Consider the following 16,572-nt stretch of genomic DNA (forward strand, 5'->3'; position numbering starts at 1 on the left):
ATAGGAAAACATTTCTGCAGGGTTGACGTCAAAAGGCTGGAGAGAGCAGTTAAACACAGTTCAAATGCAACAGTCTAAGAAACTGAGCAGCACATCACTAACAGTCCTATGAAGCACCTACAAAGTTCTGTCAGACTCCTCCAGACACCTGATGCTCTGTTCAAAAAGCAGCAAGAGCAAACCAGTCTTGAAACAGGCAGAGAGCCTCACATAGATCCAGCCAGGAAAGCAAGAGAAGTCTGAGGTTGCTGTGACCTAAAAGGCTATATTTATTCAAGATAGTTCCCTTACTAAAGGGGGCATCCTCCATGCAAAGATCTGGCAAGGAGCAGCAATAGGCAGCTGCTCCCTACAGGGCTGGGTACCAGATTTCAAGCATAGCTTGTGCCAGGCCCCTGGAAACCTACTCCCAGCCCCACAATACCTGTAAGGGGCAAGCAAGGCAGACGTGGTGGCAGCATGCAACTTCAGCCGAGTCCAGATCATCATGAAAAAAACAATGCTGATGCAGCAGGTCACACATTACTACAGAAAGCCTGAAAAAGAGATAGAGGCCCAGGTCTGAGGTTATATACTGCCACGCAGCACAAAGGCAGAGAGGGGGTGGTAGAGGCCCCAGGTGAGGCTGGTCAGGATTAATAAGGCCTATTAATGTTGTCAGGGGCAGCTGGCTGCCTGAGCTTGGTGGATTGGGTAGAAGTGGGGGCTGCAACTGTAAAAAAGAAAAAAAGAAAAAACAAAACACATGAGGACAGATTTCAGCTCATGTGATTAGAGTTTATACTAAAAATAAATGAAGAGGTTCCTCCTATATGAGGATTTTGGCAGGTTGAAACTTGGTAAATGGTTTGTCTGTAATATCTCAATAATAGATCCTGCTACCAGCAGCTCCTCTAGCTTCTGTCAGATATTGTGTTGTTCTCATTCTCCAAACCATTCCTTGTTTCAACTATGGTGATCTGCATCTGTTTGCTAAAGAGAGAAACTGAACTGATCACTGTTAAAGCAAACAGCAAAAGAGAGTACTATGACCTCTATGATACAACAGGAAAACATGAGGCACAGAGAAGTTTCAGTAACCCTGCTGGTCTAGCCTCCTGGGGGATCCCTGTCTGGTGCTCTGTTACATCATGTTGCCTTTAATTTTATTTACACACTGCTCTCCTTCCTCATAGACCAAGATTTGGAACCTAACATCCTCCTCCATGCTTGCTGCAGTTTGAAAATTGGATGCAAACCCTATCACTAAAGCCTATTTCAAAACAGCTAAATAGCTGACTAATTTGTCTTTTCTATATTTTATTTTTATTTTTTAAATCTCCAGGTCTATTCATAGTTCAGTTGTTTTCCAGAGACAACTTGTTGCAGTTTGCTTTGGTTTGAATGGGGCTTTGAAACTAGTACCTAGGGTGCACCACACTTCTACACCAGATCTTGAGGAACCAGCAGGGTAATTTATGAGACAAGCTACTAGTCTTCAAAGGATAACAGCTTTTTAGCAGAAGTCCCTTTTCTTCAAAGAAATTTGCCTTTGCCTTATAAACTTGCATTTATATATATAGTTTTATGTATATTTATAAATAAAACCAGTATTTATTTTACACTTATCATGTCTGCATGATGTGTGTATAAAGGTCAAATGAAAGCAATTGTCCTCAAAGTTTTGGAAGACGCATTGTCTGAAGACAACTGCTCCCAGCCCCTCCACAACCAAATGAGGGATTATCACACACTCCATGGAAGCAGCCAGCAGGGGCTGGCCTCCCACGGTCCAGTGCTGGAGCGCGAGCAGACAGCAAACCAGCATGTGCCAGAGAAATTTAACCTGTGGGGGAACTCTGCCATCAAGGAATCTCCGAGGAAAAGAAGCTCAAGCAGATAATTAGAAAGGCAGGAGTGCAGTGCTGCCCTGGGAAGTGGTGACTCTACCCTGCTACGCCCCTTTTGTGACTAGATCTATCTGGAAAATACCAGAATGTTCCTAATTTGCCCCCCACAAAAAATCCTTAATGCTCTCCCCTGCTGCTACAGAGAGGGTTGAAGAATGGCCCTGGATACAGCCTCTGGCCTCATCTCTCTGCCTCCTTCCTATAGCAAGGCATCCCGGGAAGCAATCTGCCTGCCTGAGCAGGATTGCTTGGTCATTGCAGTGTGCTGAAGGGCAGCCTCAGGTCACGCTCACAGCTGTGCTTCCCATTCACAGCCTCGATGGGTGACACACTTGGCCTTGGAGGCAGATGAGAGGTGCCTCAGAAACAGTGGTGATACTGTCCTGACCCAACATTGAATCCTGGCCCCACCAAAAAAAAAAAACAAAAACAAACAAACAACAACAACAACAACAGGACAGAATTCTCAGAGGCTGAAGCAAGAGAGTGCAGTCATAATGAGGCAAATGGTGCATTCTCTACACCAGGCAAAGATCATGCATGCATCTGCCAAGACCTCTACATGCTAAAGGATACGAACAGCCTGGGAACAGCCTGGATGTGCAATGCAGTGCTTCCAGCTCCATCTTCTCTTCCACGTGTTCCCTGGAACACCTCTCTCTTTACTTAAGGAAAGCTGCATCCTTACACAAAATGCCTTCTGCTGAGTGCTGGGACAATGAAAATGGATCACAACCATTGCTGGAATTAGTCCTAAGATGGGGACTCAACCATTCTGGAGCACAGATGGGGTCAGGTCAGGTTTTTCCCTACAAACAGGAGAAGCCATGTGGTTTTCGTATAATTTGGAACGTTTTCTTACAGAATGAAGATTGATTAGATGTCTGGAGTTCCCCAGAAACAATGTTGATAGTGTTAGCAGCCTGCACACTACAAGAACCCATTCATGAAAAAAAATAATCCTCATTTTTTAAATCTTTTTTTTTTTTTCTTTAACTTTATGTTCTTGCAAAAAGAAGCTTATTGGGTAACTATCAGAACTCCTCTTTCATTACCTTGTCATAAATCCCACAGGCTCTGAATTCCTTTAACAAACTCTCAGTTAAATTGTGACCTGCCTATTCTAATAAATAAACCCTTTTTACCAAAAAAAAAGCTGGAAACAGCCATGAAGTTGCTCCCCTTACCCTTACTCCAAGTTCTGCTAATTGAGACATCAAAGCAGATGGAAAATCAAGGTTGTGACTGTACAATCCCTGAACATTAAACTCTCTCTCTAGACCATTTCCAAACAGGGCAACTAAGTTTTGTCAACACAAATCTCCCTCTGAAGTTTCAGCCATATGTTATATTCTTTTATCACTGTTTCTGTGAATGATGAAACAGCTGCTGTCTTTCACCCTGAGGTGGCTGTACCTTGGGGGCTGTTGATGTGTTCCTGGTTATATCTCGTGGCAACTCTGCCTGTCAGGCAAACTCTGACATCCTAACCCAGCTCCATGTCAAAACCATGCTGTAGCTATAAGCAGAGAACATACTGCCCCTTCCCTCCTCAGTGGTCACATGGAGCAGTGTCTAATTCACAACAATATATAAACATTTTGCTTACATCCCAAGAAAAGATAGTGCATGGCCTCTGAGGCCAGAAAGGATCCACATTTTTTTGTAGCTGGTTGGATGGGATAACGTATGTGTACCCATGGTAAACCGCAAACAGAATGCACAAACTAAGGTTGCTGTTGGGTAAGAATGGATCATGTGGTGCTTGTTTTCCCCCTAATTTGCTGGCATTGTTTTTCTGCTGATGAATAACCCCAGTGAGGTTCCCTGGCACATTTTCACTCAGATTTATCTCAGGCCTCTGAACACTGAACAATTAGGAGAGAGACTGAAATGGAACCAGGTTTCAGTGAAAAGTTAGCACCTACCACGCGCATTTAAATGCTCTATGCGCTGGACAACTGAGTATGTTTAGGACAATATGCTGATCCCCAAAAGGCTTTTGCAGATTTCCTTGTAAAGCAGACAATGTCCAGTGACCCAGTGCCATCCTTGGCCTACAATGATGCACACCTACTGCAGAGACCCAGTGAAGTTTGCTGGGCGTCCATGTCCTGCAGCAAGAGCCCAGACAGTCAACTTGGAGCACCAGCGCTTCTCTCCAAAGCTTCCTGGCAGGCTCTGACTTGGAGGAGAGGGAGGGAGAGAAGAAATTTGAAAACACCCTTTCCTCTCTCAGAGGAGTGTGCTGCAAACAGCTCTGCCTGCCAGCTCTTGCGGTGTAGTTGCCAGGCAGTAGTACTGCTCTGCAGTCCAGGATCAACAAACTACACGTTTGTATTCTCACCAGAGCCAGCATTATTACTGCCACAACTTAACACCCTTCAACAGAAACTGCTGCAGCTGTGAGAGCTGCCTTGGGAATCAAGACAATTGCAGCAACCAGTGGACGGAGGAAGCAAGAGTGGCCGCTATAAACCTCATGGACGAGGCAAACACTCTCCTTCCAGTTATGGGTAGGAAACAAAATATCCAGTACTCTGATGGATGTAAAAAGATGTGTAGGAAGGAAACAGACCAACCAAACTGAAGATTCAACTGAAGGTGCTGCAGAACATGTGGCCACTTGTACAACCTCAGCAACTGTAAGTGACCAGTTACTTGTGTTCAGCTTTAAAGACTCATCAGCAAGCAGTGACGGACTGTTAAACTCTTGTGTCGGTAAAGATGAATTGAAATGCTGGAAACACTTTGCTTTTTCTGTGCACAGGTCAGATTCAGGCCATTAAAGACAGTTGGAGCAGGCTCCAGATGAAAGAGTTTAGGCGTGGTAATTACAGTGTGAGACTCGCTGTCAGTGTTTGTAGAGCAATCTTTTCATGATGCATAGCAAGAGGAATGGGTGGGGTGAATGAGATGATAACAATTCATTGCAATCAAGGGTATTCTTCTTTCTCTCATTCCAGTGAACCTGTGAGACCACGGACAGGATACAAATAATAGAAAGCACAAATTCTGTGCTTTGAGCAGTTCTTTTTCTCTTGTGGGACAGCACCTTTTGCTGGCCCCCAAAACTACTGGTGCAGACAAACTGCATCATGGAGGGACTTCTCCGTTTCCTAAACCTGAGGATGACAGCATTACATATTCCAGGAGCTATTACTGCTGCAAAACCTCCTGAGCAGAAAACCAGATCATCTCCTGAGACAACATCTTCCATCTGGAGCTGATGCTTCACAGGGAAATTATACATAAAGAGATCTTAACATTGAGCTTGCAGAATGCTCTCTCTCTCCTTGTTTATTTCAGCAAACAGAAGATAACTGGCCACAGAGGTGGCAAAATCATCTCATCATCTTCTCTCTGACAAGCTCGTACCTTCATACCATCGTGGTGGCTAAAAAGCTGTGGATGGCTTCAAATCAGGATTTATTTTTAGGTTTCCAGACTGTGTATATTCCTGCCAAAAAAGCCTGGTCCAAAGTTTATTCAAGTCCACGATAAAAATGTCTAATGGCGTGAATGACCTTTGGATCAGCTCCAAAGAGTGTGCACTGATATTAGCACTGGGGCTGGCTGGGGATTCCCTTTGGGAAGGCTGCCCAGTAAAGAGGTGGTTTTCACAAAATTGAAATTTTCAGGGAGAAAAACATCCTGATTTTGAACCCTCTTACCTTTCAGAAGCAAGAAATAAAAATACACTTTTTTTTTTTTTTTTTTTTTCAATTAAGGAAAGTCAAGAAGCAGCATTTTCTACAGGGCCAGTTGGAACAAAATCAGAAAACTATGTTTTGGTTTGAATGTGTTCAATAAACCTTTAAAACCTCATTTTCCTATAAGTACACTGCTTCACTGGGGTTGTGGTTTAGATGTCTCATCTTTCCCACAGGCTCCTTCCTTGAGGACTCCATTCTCCTTGATGCAGAGTGGACTCCAAGGTCTGCGAGACATGATAGCAGCTACACACTGTCCCCTGAGAAATATGGGTATTAAATTCTCAGATGAGAGCTGCCAGGAGGAAATACGATTCAAGGCTGATGCTCAGGGTTGAATGTAGTTCAAGCAAAGCGTTATGGGTTAATTGAACAAACTAAAGGGAAGCATGTCAACTTGGAGCACGGCAACACATACTTTTGATCCAAAAATGTCAGAGCAAAACTTACTGACCTCTGCAAACCAAGATGTTTTGAAATTTTTTGCCATGAAAAATTTGGAAACATCAGTGTTTTTTCACAGCCAAAGAGGGAAACAAAGGTTAAAAATTCCCAAGACAGAAATTCTGCATTTTATTTCACTCTCAGTAATGCTACAAGGAAGCAAAACTTCATGTCATTGCAAGTACCAAGAAATAAGAATGGTGAGACAGAAAGATGTAAGAAGCTAACTGCTCTGTAGCTGAAAAGCCCTGCAGAACTGAGCACCAAACATCTACCCTCTCTCAGCAGCTGTCTGTCCCGTATTTCAAGGGTCCTTTCCCAAGTTAACACACAATCCCCCGAGCTGGAGGGATTTGAAAGTTGCCAGCTGATCAGAGAGCAGATAGTTTTGAGTAGCCACTTCCCTGGATGCCCTAGAACACCATGGAAGGCTGCATCTCTAGGGCTTTGGAGAAATCAATTTGACCTTCATTGCACCATTTTCTTCCCTGGAGTTATTCATGGTTCATCTAAGGGAGGCCAGCAGTCCTCCAGTCTCACATACTCACCACCCAGTTGACAGGCAATAAAGTGGCATGTGTAGCAAGCACTGGGAAAATCACCTTTTGATCTCATGGAAGGTGGTCCTCAAACCAGGTCATGCTTGAGAGAACTGGCAGGGAGACTGAGGAGAGGCTGGGCTGCAGCTGTCTGTGCTGGGGCGGTCTCCAGTTCAGCAGAATATTTGCCTTTCTCTTGCTGCCAATTTTGGAGCCTTTATAAATACCACACCTAAATAAAATGGAATAAAATAAATGATCCTCTTCAGGCACCCCACGCCCTTCCATCATCCTCCCTAAGAACATCTCGACATCCAAGGGCTGCAGAGATGCACAGGGGAGAGAAATTATTGTTGAAAATAACTAATATGTGGAAGAAAACTATGCTGGCTCTGGAGCAAGGACAAGGTTCCATTACCTACAGATAATCAAGTGAAAAATGTCATCCCAGGGCCTGCTGTGCAGTCAGCAGTGACTTTTGCAGCAGCACAGCTTGTAACTTGCAGCAGCAGAGATGCAGTCAGGACACGGTGTGGGGGAGCAGCCAACCCCTTCCATGTCACTCATCCAGCAGTAAATACTTCACAAGTATCTCATCATGTCCTCACTAGTAAATCTGTCCCTTGATGTGCTAGGTTCTGTTTTGCCATGAAGCACAAAGCTTAATATTTGCTAATTATTTCGCAAGATGCCTTTGTCCTTGTGAATGCTCCTTGTACCCATCACGGGGCTATTCCCTGGGGGTCTTACACTTAAAGGGCAATATTCACCAAATCCCAGCATGTAAAAAAGAGCTCTTGATATTTAGACACCTGGTCTGAAGAAGGTGCTCAGCCAGAGATGAGACTGAAGGTAGATGTAACACTAATTAGCTCTTAATCAAAACACGGCTCCTAGGAAAGGGTAATACCACACACCTTCAAACTGGACAAACTATGCAATCTATAAAAGTCAGCTCTGGAACATACACTACAGTGTGCTATTTACAGCACCCTTTTATTATTGTTATTATTATTGTTATTATTTTCCTTTTTACCTGGGGACTGAATGTTTGGGGACTGTGGAAGGAGAAGGCCATACATCTGGAAAGCGTCAGATTTAACGCCCGAAGTCATCAGCCCAGGTCAGCTAAAAGTACATGTTTGCTTCCAACAGCAGCTGTGCAAACTCCTGTTGCCTTGGTTGTGCAGGGCTTATGTAAAGATTCCTCAAAGACAGTGCCCTCTTTGTGAGCCCAGAGCTCTGCTGATCCCTGGCAGTTCCAACCCCAGTTTCAAAAGAAACGGGCCTAAAATGGCACTCCCACCGCAAACAGATGTGTTTCAGCCTCTGTCTAAGGCAGCATTCATTTCATCATGAAAAGGAAAACATCATAATTTAGGGTCACACGTCTCTCGCCTGTCAGTCAGGCACTGCCAGCTATTTTTACAGCATCCCAGGGTGTTGTGGCAGTCTAGAGAACAAGTGACACACCTTTCCAAAGGCTGTGTAGAATGATACCACTCAGTGAGGAGCTCTGAGCTCCAAGCTTTGGTTTTGTTCCTGACTTTTTTTTCTGAACAGAAAATATCTCTGTGTGTATCGTGTGTTTTTTTTTCTATTGCACATTGATTTTCTTTGCTTCCCATTGCTCCACAGACTTGCTCTACCCAGTGCAAAATATGTATTGTAGTGTTAGAACCTTTCTCATGGTGCTGTGGCATGTGGGTGGACCAGATGTACCATGAAAACAAGCTCTCTTGCAGCAGTAGCCAACAGTCGAACAAAACTATACATACTGTGAGAGAAGCCAAATTTCACTCACTGACTTCAGTAGCTTTTGGTTGCTCCTGTTTTACATTGTGATTGAGTCCGGCCAATTTATTTAACCTAATAAACAAGATTATAATTATAAACAGTCCGGTAAAAATTCCGGTCATCTGAAAGAGGCACAGAGACCATTATAGAGAACAATCCCAAGCTTCCCTGCCTCGTAGCCAAATATTATATCTGCGATGCAAATAAAGCACCAACATATTTACAGTTCAGTGGGAGTTTTGATCATGTAATAGCTTCAGGGTTCAAACCACTGTTCATTAAAGTCCTAAGAGTCTTTGCATTGACTTTAACGAGCTCTGAGCCAAGAATGGAACATACAGAATTTTACCAAGAATTCAAAGTGGAAAAAACCCCGCCTTTGCCAAAGCTCATACCTTTGGTCTTTCTGAAAGCCGAATGCCTGAAGGGACCATGCTCCTCTTGCTGTGCAGTTTCAGCCTCCAGGGGCAGAAAGCCCTGCTGTGCCCCTCTTGGCAGTGCCAGAGTTCCTCATGCTGAAAAATCCGCCAGCAGATTTCATTACAATAATTGCACTGGAGTTAATACTACATTGTAGAGAAAGTAGGCAAGAAAACACAAGGGAACAAAATCCAGATGATCAATCATCCTTTTTTACTGACACTGTCTTTATGTGGGTTGTTTTCACTGGAAATATACACCTAATAATTGCCCAGGTTCCTTGTTTTTTCAACATCATTTCTATGGTAAATGCCATTAGTTACTGTGCCATGGTGATTTAAAGCTGAAAACCTACTGTGACCTGAACCAAAAGATAGATTAACTTATCTGCTTTAACAAGGAGTTGCTTGAAAGCCTTATAGGAAATATTGTATGAACTTAAATTTCATATGGCCAGTAATTACTTTTCCTGTTATTCTTCTATTAAAGAAATACAAACGGAAATGAGGGCTCTGTGCATAAAGGGGACTGGGTTGTAGTGCTTTTAATCTGCAGGTCATCAATTCAAGGTAATTTAGCTGATGACTCCAGTGGCCTCAACCCAGCTGAGGGGATTGTCTGGGGACAGGTGACCTCACCTGGCCATCCACCATTGCTAAATTCTGGAAGGCAATTCAGTAGACTCAGAGGACTTTGACTGACCAAGCTCAAGCTTCCATCCTGTGTATGGGACTGTTGTTTCAGGCCAGCTGCTAAGCAGCTGGATACAGCACAGGCAGACACCAGGGACCTAGGTCAGTCCCTCTGAGCACCACATACAGAGGGGTCAGTCTGTCTCTAATTATTACAGAAATCAAAAGAGACTCCCATTGATACAGGGTTATTCCTGGATAGCCATGGGGAAGAGCAGTGTGAGAGCAATCTCCTGAGAGCCTGCTGATAAGGATAAACAAGAAGAAAAATGGATTTTCAGCTCAGTGACCTCTAAGAATGAAGTTACCGATTTCCAGGATCTATGGTCTGATATCCTTGAAGAAAGTTCAATTCATAGCTTCCACTCTTTCATGAGGAAAGATGCCGAAATCACGAAGCAACTAGTTTTCAGTGGGATATTATCCGAGAACCAAAGACTTTTAACTTGAAAAGTTCCCTAGGACAGTGGATTCTAACTTTTTTTCCCATTTGTGGACTCTCAGCAATGATGCAGCTCCTGTACAGTGAATTAAGCTGACTATAGGCTTGCTTTTCTTGGCTTCCTTCCACAAGTGACAAGTTGACAGCTACTGCTCTTGGAAGAAGATGGCCTTCCAATCCTCAGGTCACCATATGGTGCACAAATCATTTCTTTCATGTCATACCTGATTTAGAGCTGTAGGAAATAGAGCTAGGAGACCAGTGAAGCCATCTCCCCCACTGTCCATCACGTGTTACTGTGTCATGCCCTGTTTTCAACGTGCCATGTCTCAGCAGGCAATTTGAGAGCTGTGGCTGTCCTTCCAAGCTTTATAAGTGTGCTAAATGGGGTGGATACCTGGAGAAGAAATGTGCCATTGACTGTGAGACATTACAGAGGGAATAATGTGTCGTAAATCAAAGAGACACAACACTACACCAATAGACTAGCCAAGAATATGAACTATAGGAGTCCTTACAATAACATCCATTTGTGGAGTCAAGAATTTAATCTGTAAGTTGCTCAGTGAGGATTTACATCTCCCCTCTGCTCCTGCATTCTAAACAAACACCAAAAAATCTGAAAAAAATGTTTATTCTTGGGAAGAGTTATCCTCACTGTTATTAATGCTTCTTCCATTAAAAAAAAAAAATCCAGAAAATCATAAGCTATGAATCACTTGCTTTTTTGAATTATTTTTTTTTTTAATTCACCAGGGTAGCTTTTGGTGTGCTTATTTTTCTTTAACCATGCTTAGAACAAAACTGTCCTTCCCAGAACAGTATTTTTCCCTTGCTTGCCATGAAATTAAGTAGGATAGAAAAACAGAAGTAGGAAACATAGTGTATGTCTGGAAATCAGGGAGTGTAAACATACCAGCAGAAAGCGACCTAGTTCTCACTCTGAATGGAAGAGTAACCAAAGGAAAGCACATTAGACATCTTAGCAGCTTGTACATGTATTCCTCCATGTGGTCTTTCTTCTCTGGCTTTCCCATCTGACCAGTCATTATTAGCTCTCCTACTCTGCCCTATGGATGGAAATGGAGACAACTAGAGTCAAACATCACTCTGAGTAATTCAAATAGACTTTGCTATAGTTAGCAGGAAAATATGCTGTAAACAGTTGTTATCCATGACTTGCAGGCAGGATCCGTTTCCAGCTGGGCTGTCTGGGGACAGCCAAGAGCATTATTCCAGAGCCTAAGACTAGCTCTTCTCAACCTAAAGAGAGATGCTGTGAGTGCTGCTTGTCATCCATGGCAGGGAGGGCAAGAACTGCACAGAAGCACTCCCTCTCCTCCTCCTCTGAGGCATAGCAGTTCAAATAAACAAAGCAAGACAAGACACAGTTTGGATCAGAGACAAGCACCTATCCTGCAGCGGGAGTGTCAGTCCAGCCCTGCATTCACACTTGGCTACAGATTTCACCGTACCCTTACAGCTTTAAACACCACGATATGCAAGTACAGATAAATTCTGAATGCTTTACTTGCACCATGAAATGGCACTGGTCTTATTCCCTTTCCGCAATCAGACCCAGAGGCATACTGCACTTGAGCTAAGAGGCTCTGTTCTGTGGGACATCCTGCCACTGCCTCCCAGATGCCCCATTTGGCCTCTGCTGGCACCCGGCAAAGCTTTAGTTCTTTGCTTTTGATGCCTTACTCCAATCCTGCTGCAGTCCCTCCAGTCGCCTGCTTGGTGCGAGAACAGGCCCATTGGGGTTGCAGAGCGCTCCCCGCAAGCGGGCAGAAGGGCCATGTAAAAATCAAATCCACATGACTGTATTTATAGGCAACCAAAGAGAGGGCTGCTCTTCCAAGAAAAACTTTTCCATGTAAAAGAATTCTTAATCTCCCCTTTGACTGTCATTGTTGAAATGATGGCTTCGCAGGCTTGAAATTTAAGACCCTATCGGCGTCTTTTCTGTTAGCTGTGATTTATGAATGGTTTCGCTGTTGATTATCCCCCAAGATTACAGCATGTCAGCCCTGACAGACAAGCAGAGGAAATTTCACAGGATAACGGGTAGATCCTTCGCCAAGGCAGTGAGGCAGTGAGGTGTGTTTTGACTCAAGCGTGTAACAGTATCAGCAAATGCTGACTGGACTCAACAGGCAATTGAACAGACTACATGCAGCACCTTACTCAAAGGCGAGCAGAATCAGCAGAATTCTTTATGATGGTTTCTCTGGGCTTTGGACCGTTTGCTCTCTGTGTAATATAGCATTCAGTTATTTTTTTTTGCCTTGGTTGTGGCACAAACCGTACAAACTGCAGTCAAAAACGAGATAGTAACATTTGCTGCAATGTAACCATCAGAGATCATCCTTCCTGACTGCAGTATAAGTCTCGTGTCTTGTCTGGGAGAAACACTGTCATTCTGTCAAGCCCAGAATATTCAAAGGAAATTTGCTACCTTTGATTTATTGCCAAGAACAGACACTCCTGACCCCAGAAAAGATTCTGTGGCTTTGTTTTCCATTTCTTGCTAGACAGTTTGTTCCAGGTCACTGCTAGGAGAGAATGTTTATCTGGTGAAGGTAACAGGGCTAAGGCAGGTGAAGCCACAACTTGAGGGAGCTTTGCAGCATTCTGGTTTCTCCCACAGTACAGTACTGACACACTGCTAAAGGGAGACAGAAACAAGCTACAAGCCCTTGAGGTGGCTTGGCAAAGCTGTGCATGAGAATGTTCCAAGGAGAAGCAACTGCTTATGTTAGTTTGGTTCCTTCTGGGCTGTGGCCTCCACTTGACCAGACAGCCAGGACTCCAGGTTGCAAGAATTTCTGATGTGGGGGCTGCCTAAAAACGAATGAGCGGGCCTGCTCATGAGAGAGGTGCTTTCATCTCCCAATAAACAGCTTCTGCTTGTCAGGCAAAAGGCTCCCTTAATTTGAACTCTGCCGCACTGTTCTGCAAAATGAATTGTTATTGACATGTGGTTTCCAGGTCTGGCACTATGGATGTGCTTCCTGCTGCTCGTAATATCATCTGGACCTGTACAGTGAGTGGCAGTATAGCACCCTCGTGCTGTGGAACAATTTTTGCCGAGGTAAAAAAACAATCCAGGAGGTATCAGGCAAGGGTGATCTGCACCTGATGTACCTGGATCCTGCTCTGTGGCTGCATTCTCCTCAGCTTGAGAGATGTGCTGCTTTGGGGCCTTTCAATACCATGATCACGAAGACACTGCAGAGAAGAAAGGCTGCACCTCTTTGGAAGAAACCAAAGAGCAAAGCTACATCCAACTGTGTCCCAAGCCATTCTTACTGAGGCTAGTTATGCTGTGGGTGTTCTGAAGGATCGGGTTCGACTGTGAACCAGAATGGACATTCCTAGCATTCTTCCAATTTTGCCACCCAGCCTGCTTCAGAAAAAGTCCCAATGTAGGTGTTTGTATCCTGTCTCTTTCTTCTCTCACAGTATTTGTCTTTCAAGCCTGGCAGCAGTGGAAGGAAACTTAGCACGTGATGCTGACATTCTGCCATGTCTGTGGGACTGCAGATTCCTAAAGTACTCAAACCTAGCTAAGAGAATAGCTAGGGAAATAGGAGGCAGAGGCTGTCTGGGCTCCTGCCTCCAGTGCCCACGCAGTCCCCTTCTCATTGATTCCCACCTGCACTACATCATTTTGTGCTAGTGATCTGATCATTCATGATGTCTTACCTGTAGGGTATTCTTGGGTGTGAAGGACTGCTGGATATTGTAGCACAATTGTGCTGGAGAGATGAGCTTTGCAAGAACCTGGACATAGGGAAGGGAGGCAGAGAAATGGTCAGGGTGGTGGAGAAGCTGCAAGGGGAATCCAGGAATACCAACAGTAGGAGCAGTGTCAGACATGAGTGCCATGGTACTTGGCAAGGCAGCCAGTAGCAAGGGGAAATGAACATACAAATATGGGGACAAAGTCCCAGCACTTAACTGAGGGATCTGTGAAGACCACATAGCCCTCAGCAGGTCTTGGTTTGTAAAGCCTCTCCTGGAAACCTCAGACACAATTAAACAGAGACTGGTGAGCCTGGGCTCAGCCCACATTGCATCCCTGATGCTCTGCTTATTACCTGAGAAAAGCTGTCAATGCCCCGTGCAGTATCATCTGTTTGGCACACAGCAGGTCTCTCTCTGGTCCTGAGGAGCACCGAGCCCCTGCAGCTCCTCCAAAAGCTCAGAGGTTTCTTCATGTGAAAATATTCACCCGTTTCAGGACTGGGCCTGGGGTCACGTTCTAGAACAAAACAGACCAATGGAAAAAAAAAAAAAAAAAAGTTGGAGAAGCTGTAAGAACTGTGTTTCATAGAGACCTCTTTAATCAATGTTGGCAGAAATACACCTCTGTCTGAGTGTGAATCTTAACAGATACAGTCCAGCTGGAATTTTCCCTGGTTTTCTGCTGCTTGACTTGCCACTCCTTATTTATTGTTGTGTTACACTCAAATTCCCAGCTAAGTAGGGTTATTCCTCCAGAGTTAGTGCTGGTAGTAGAGACCGCTGTGCCACAGTCTGTGCCTCCACACACTGCTGCCCTTGTATCACTGTGTTTGCACCTGTTTGTCTACACTCAGCTGCTTCAGAAAACTTCCCTCCAGACTTTTCCTTCCTCCATGTCCCACCGTGCACACAAGGGCCCAGTTTCCCTGCTCCCAAGCCAAGACACAGGAATGCACTAGTCCCCAGTGATTCCCTCCAGCAAATTAGGAATTGCTGAACCAAGCAGGGTTTCAGTAGAGCTACATAGCCTCAACTGAAAATCCCCTGCTTGCTGTTTTTCTTCTTCAGTAGGGCACCATGAAATATTTACATTCAGTTTTGACAGGGCTAATTCTACGGCCCCATATATACATCTGCGTCTGCACGCTGTATCCTTCACTGAGTTTCTACTCAGCCAAATTTTCACTGGCCAAGAACCAGACCCTGTGGCTTCAGGAGGACTTCTGACCAATGAACAAGTCATTTCTGTCACAGCCATCAGGACAGGAGGCATTTCTTACTATCTGCCACCCTGTGATTTACACAAGAGCACTCCATCTTGGTTAAGCTACACAGTACTAACTTTAAACAGACAAATAATAACACCATCATACGTGTATACGCATGCCCTGCAGCACCCAGCAGCAGTTTAGCCAGTTATAAGTGAAGTCAATACCCTTATAAAGGCTTGGGGCTGCTCAGTGGTGCCTAGCACATCAACAGTTCAGAGCTTGGCAAACCCTAAAACCATGAACACCCACTATTGTGCTGACCATGCATATTGTGATGAAATTTGCTTTTAAAAATATACATTATTTAGCTCCAGGAAAAACTGAATTATAGCTTCTCAAAACAAGAATCAGATTCCCCCCCCTCCAATTGCTCCCTAAATTAGAATATTTCTAAATAGGATTGCATACTCACCCCTGCCTAGAGTCCCAGTCCTTTGTCCTGCTCCGTTTTTTCTCTTTGGAGGAAAGCAGCTTTGAAGACGCTCCTTCTCCTTGGACATACAGCCTCACCAGTTCAGTAGAAGGGCAGGGGAACTGGGCTGCAGGGGAACTGCTGCGCTGAATGTCTGTAGTTCACAGCATTAACTGGCCAGAGAATCCTATTACATGATAGGTAACAATCCAAGGCCTAATTTATGGAAATTTTGACCTTCAGTCCCCTTTGACATATTCAGATCAGCCACAGCCTGTGTGAGATGTTAAAGCTCTTACAGTAAGGGGCTCTAAATCAGCCCATGCCGCTGCTGGAGCCAATGAGCGGGTCAGAGGTAAGAATTCACTGAGGTTCGTGTGTGGGCTGCTCAGAGCCTGTTTGACATTTATAAATCAGTGACATTCTTCTACACAGCTCAGTGCATACAAATTGCTTCAGTCTCTCTGAGGAGGGCCCCTCATGTCAGTGAAGGCTGGATTTGGGCATCCTTGGCCTTTCCTTTTGACTTGTGCAGAATAAGCCTAAACAAATCCAGCTTTATTAACTAGCAAGGTCAGCTACCACCTTAAGCGTGACCTGCTCCCTCAGGATGGTGGAGTGAAGGATCTTTTAGAATCAAACCTATCTCCAAGGACTTCGTGCCGTCTTCAGGGCTTGGTCATGAAAGTCTTCAACACCACGTGCCATACCAGATGCCTCATGCTTTCATCAGCTGCCATAACAAATGTTGTGTTCATTAATATTGTTATTAGTGTAGTACAAACAGCCACGGTCCTGTTCTGCTCAGTGCTGGGCCAAGAGGAGGTGACCAGCTGGATGTCAGCAGCTTCCCATGGAAGCCTACTTGCCATAAATAAAGGTCAACCAAGCCGAGACCTTTGAGTGGGCCTGCCCCAGATTTCTCACAGTCTGGCCTCTATATAGAGAGAAAACATGATGAGAAAAACATCAGCAGGGCTGCGGAGAAGGTAATGTTAACATCAGCCAGTTATTGTGCAATAAAAGTCCATCTTGGCTTCTCCAAGCCTGACCTGTTTAACCACTGCTTGCTTCTCCAAACCCCGAGGGTTTGCATGGACACCCTGTTCCCTCAGCACTGGCAGTGCCCCGGCACACCCTGCTCCTCCCTGCTAGCGGCTGCGCTGGTCTTTGGACTCCTGTTGTGCTTAGGGTGGCCCC

The 16,572-nt window shown here is 44.6% G+C and overlaps 1 long non-coding RNA gene across 2 annotated transcripts in view; it reads right to left on the minus strand.

Moving 5' to 3' along the window:
- Positions 1-16,572, minus strand: part of LOC137841441 (uncharacterized) — a 65,531-nt gene that overhangs the window by 37,971 nt on the left and 10,988 nt on the right. For both annotated transcript variants that reach the window (XR_011088618.1, XR_011088617.1), the window contains exons 4-9: positions 15,373-16,309; positions 14,043-14,206; positions 10,853-11,006; positions 10,161-10,333; positions 8,778-8,897; positions 6,649-6,817 (exon numbers count right to left, since the gene is read on the minus strand). This is a non-coding gene — a long non-coding RNA (uncharacterized lncRNA). The remainder of the gene's footprint in view (positions 1-6,648; positions 6,818-8,777; positions 8,898-10,160; positions 10,334-10,852; positions 11,007-14,042; positions 14,207-15,372; positions 16,310-16,572) is intronic.

The sequence above is a fragment of the Anas acuta genome, chromosome 17 (genome assembly GCF_963932015.1).
Source record: "Anas acuta chromosome 17, bAnaAcu1.1, whole genome shotgun sequence".
In the NCBI taxonomy this organism is placed as follows: Eukaryota; Metazoa; Chordata; class Aves; order Anseriformes; family Anatidae; genus Anas; species Anas acuta.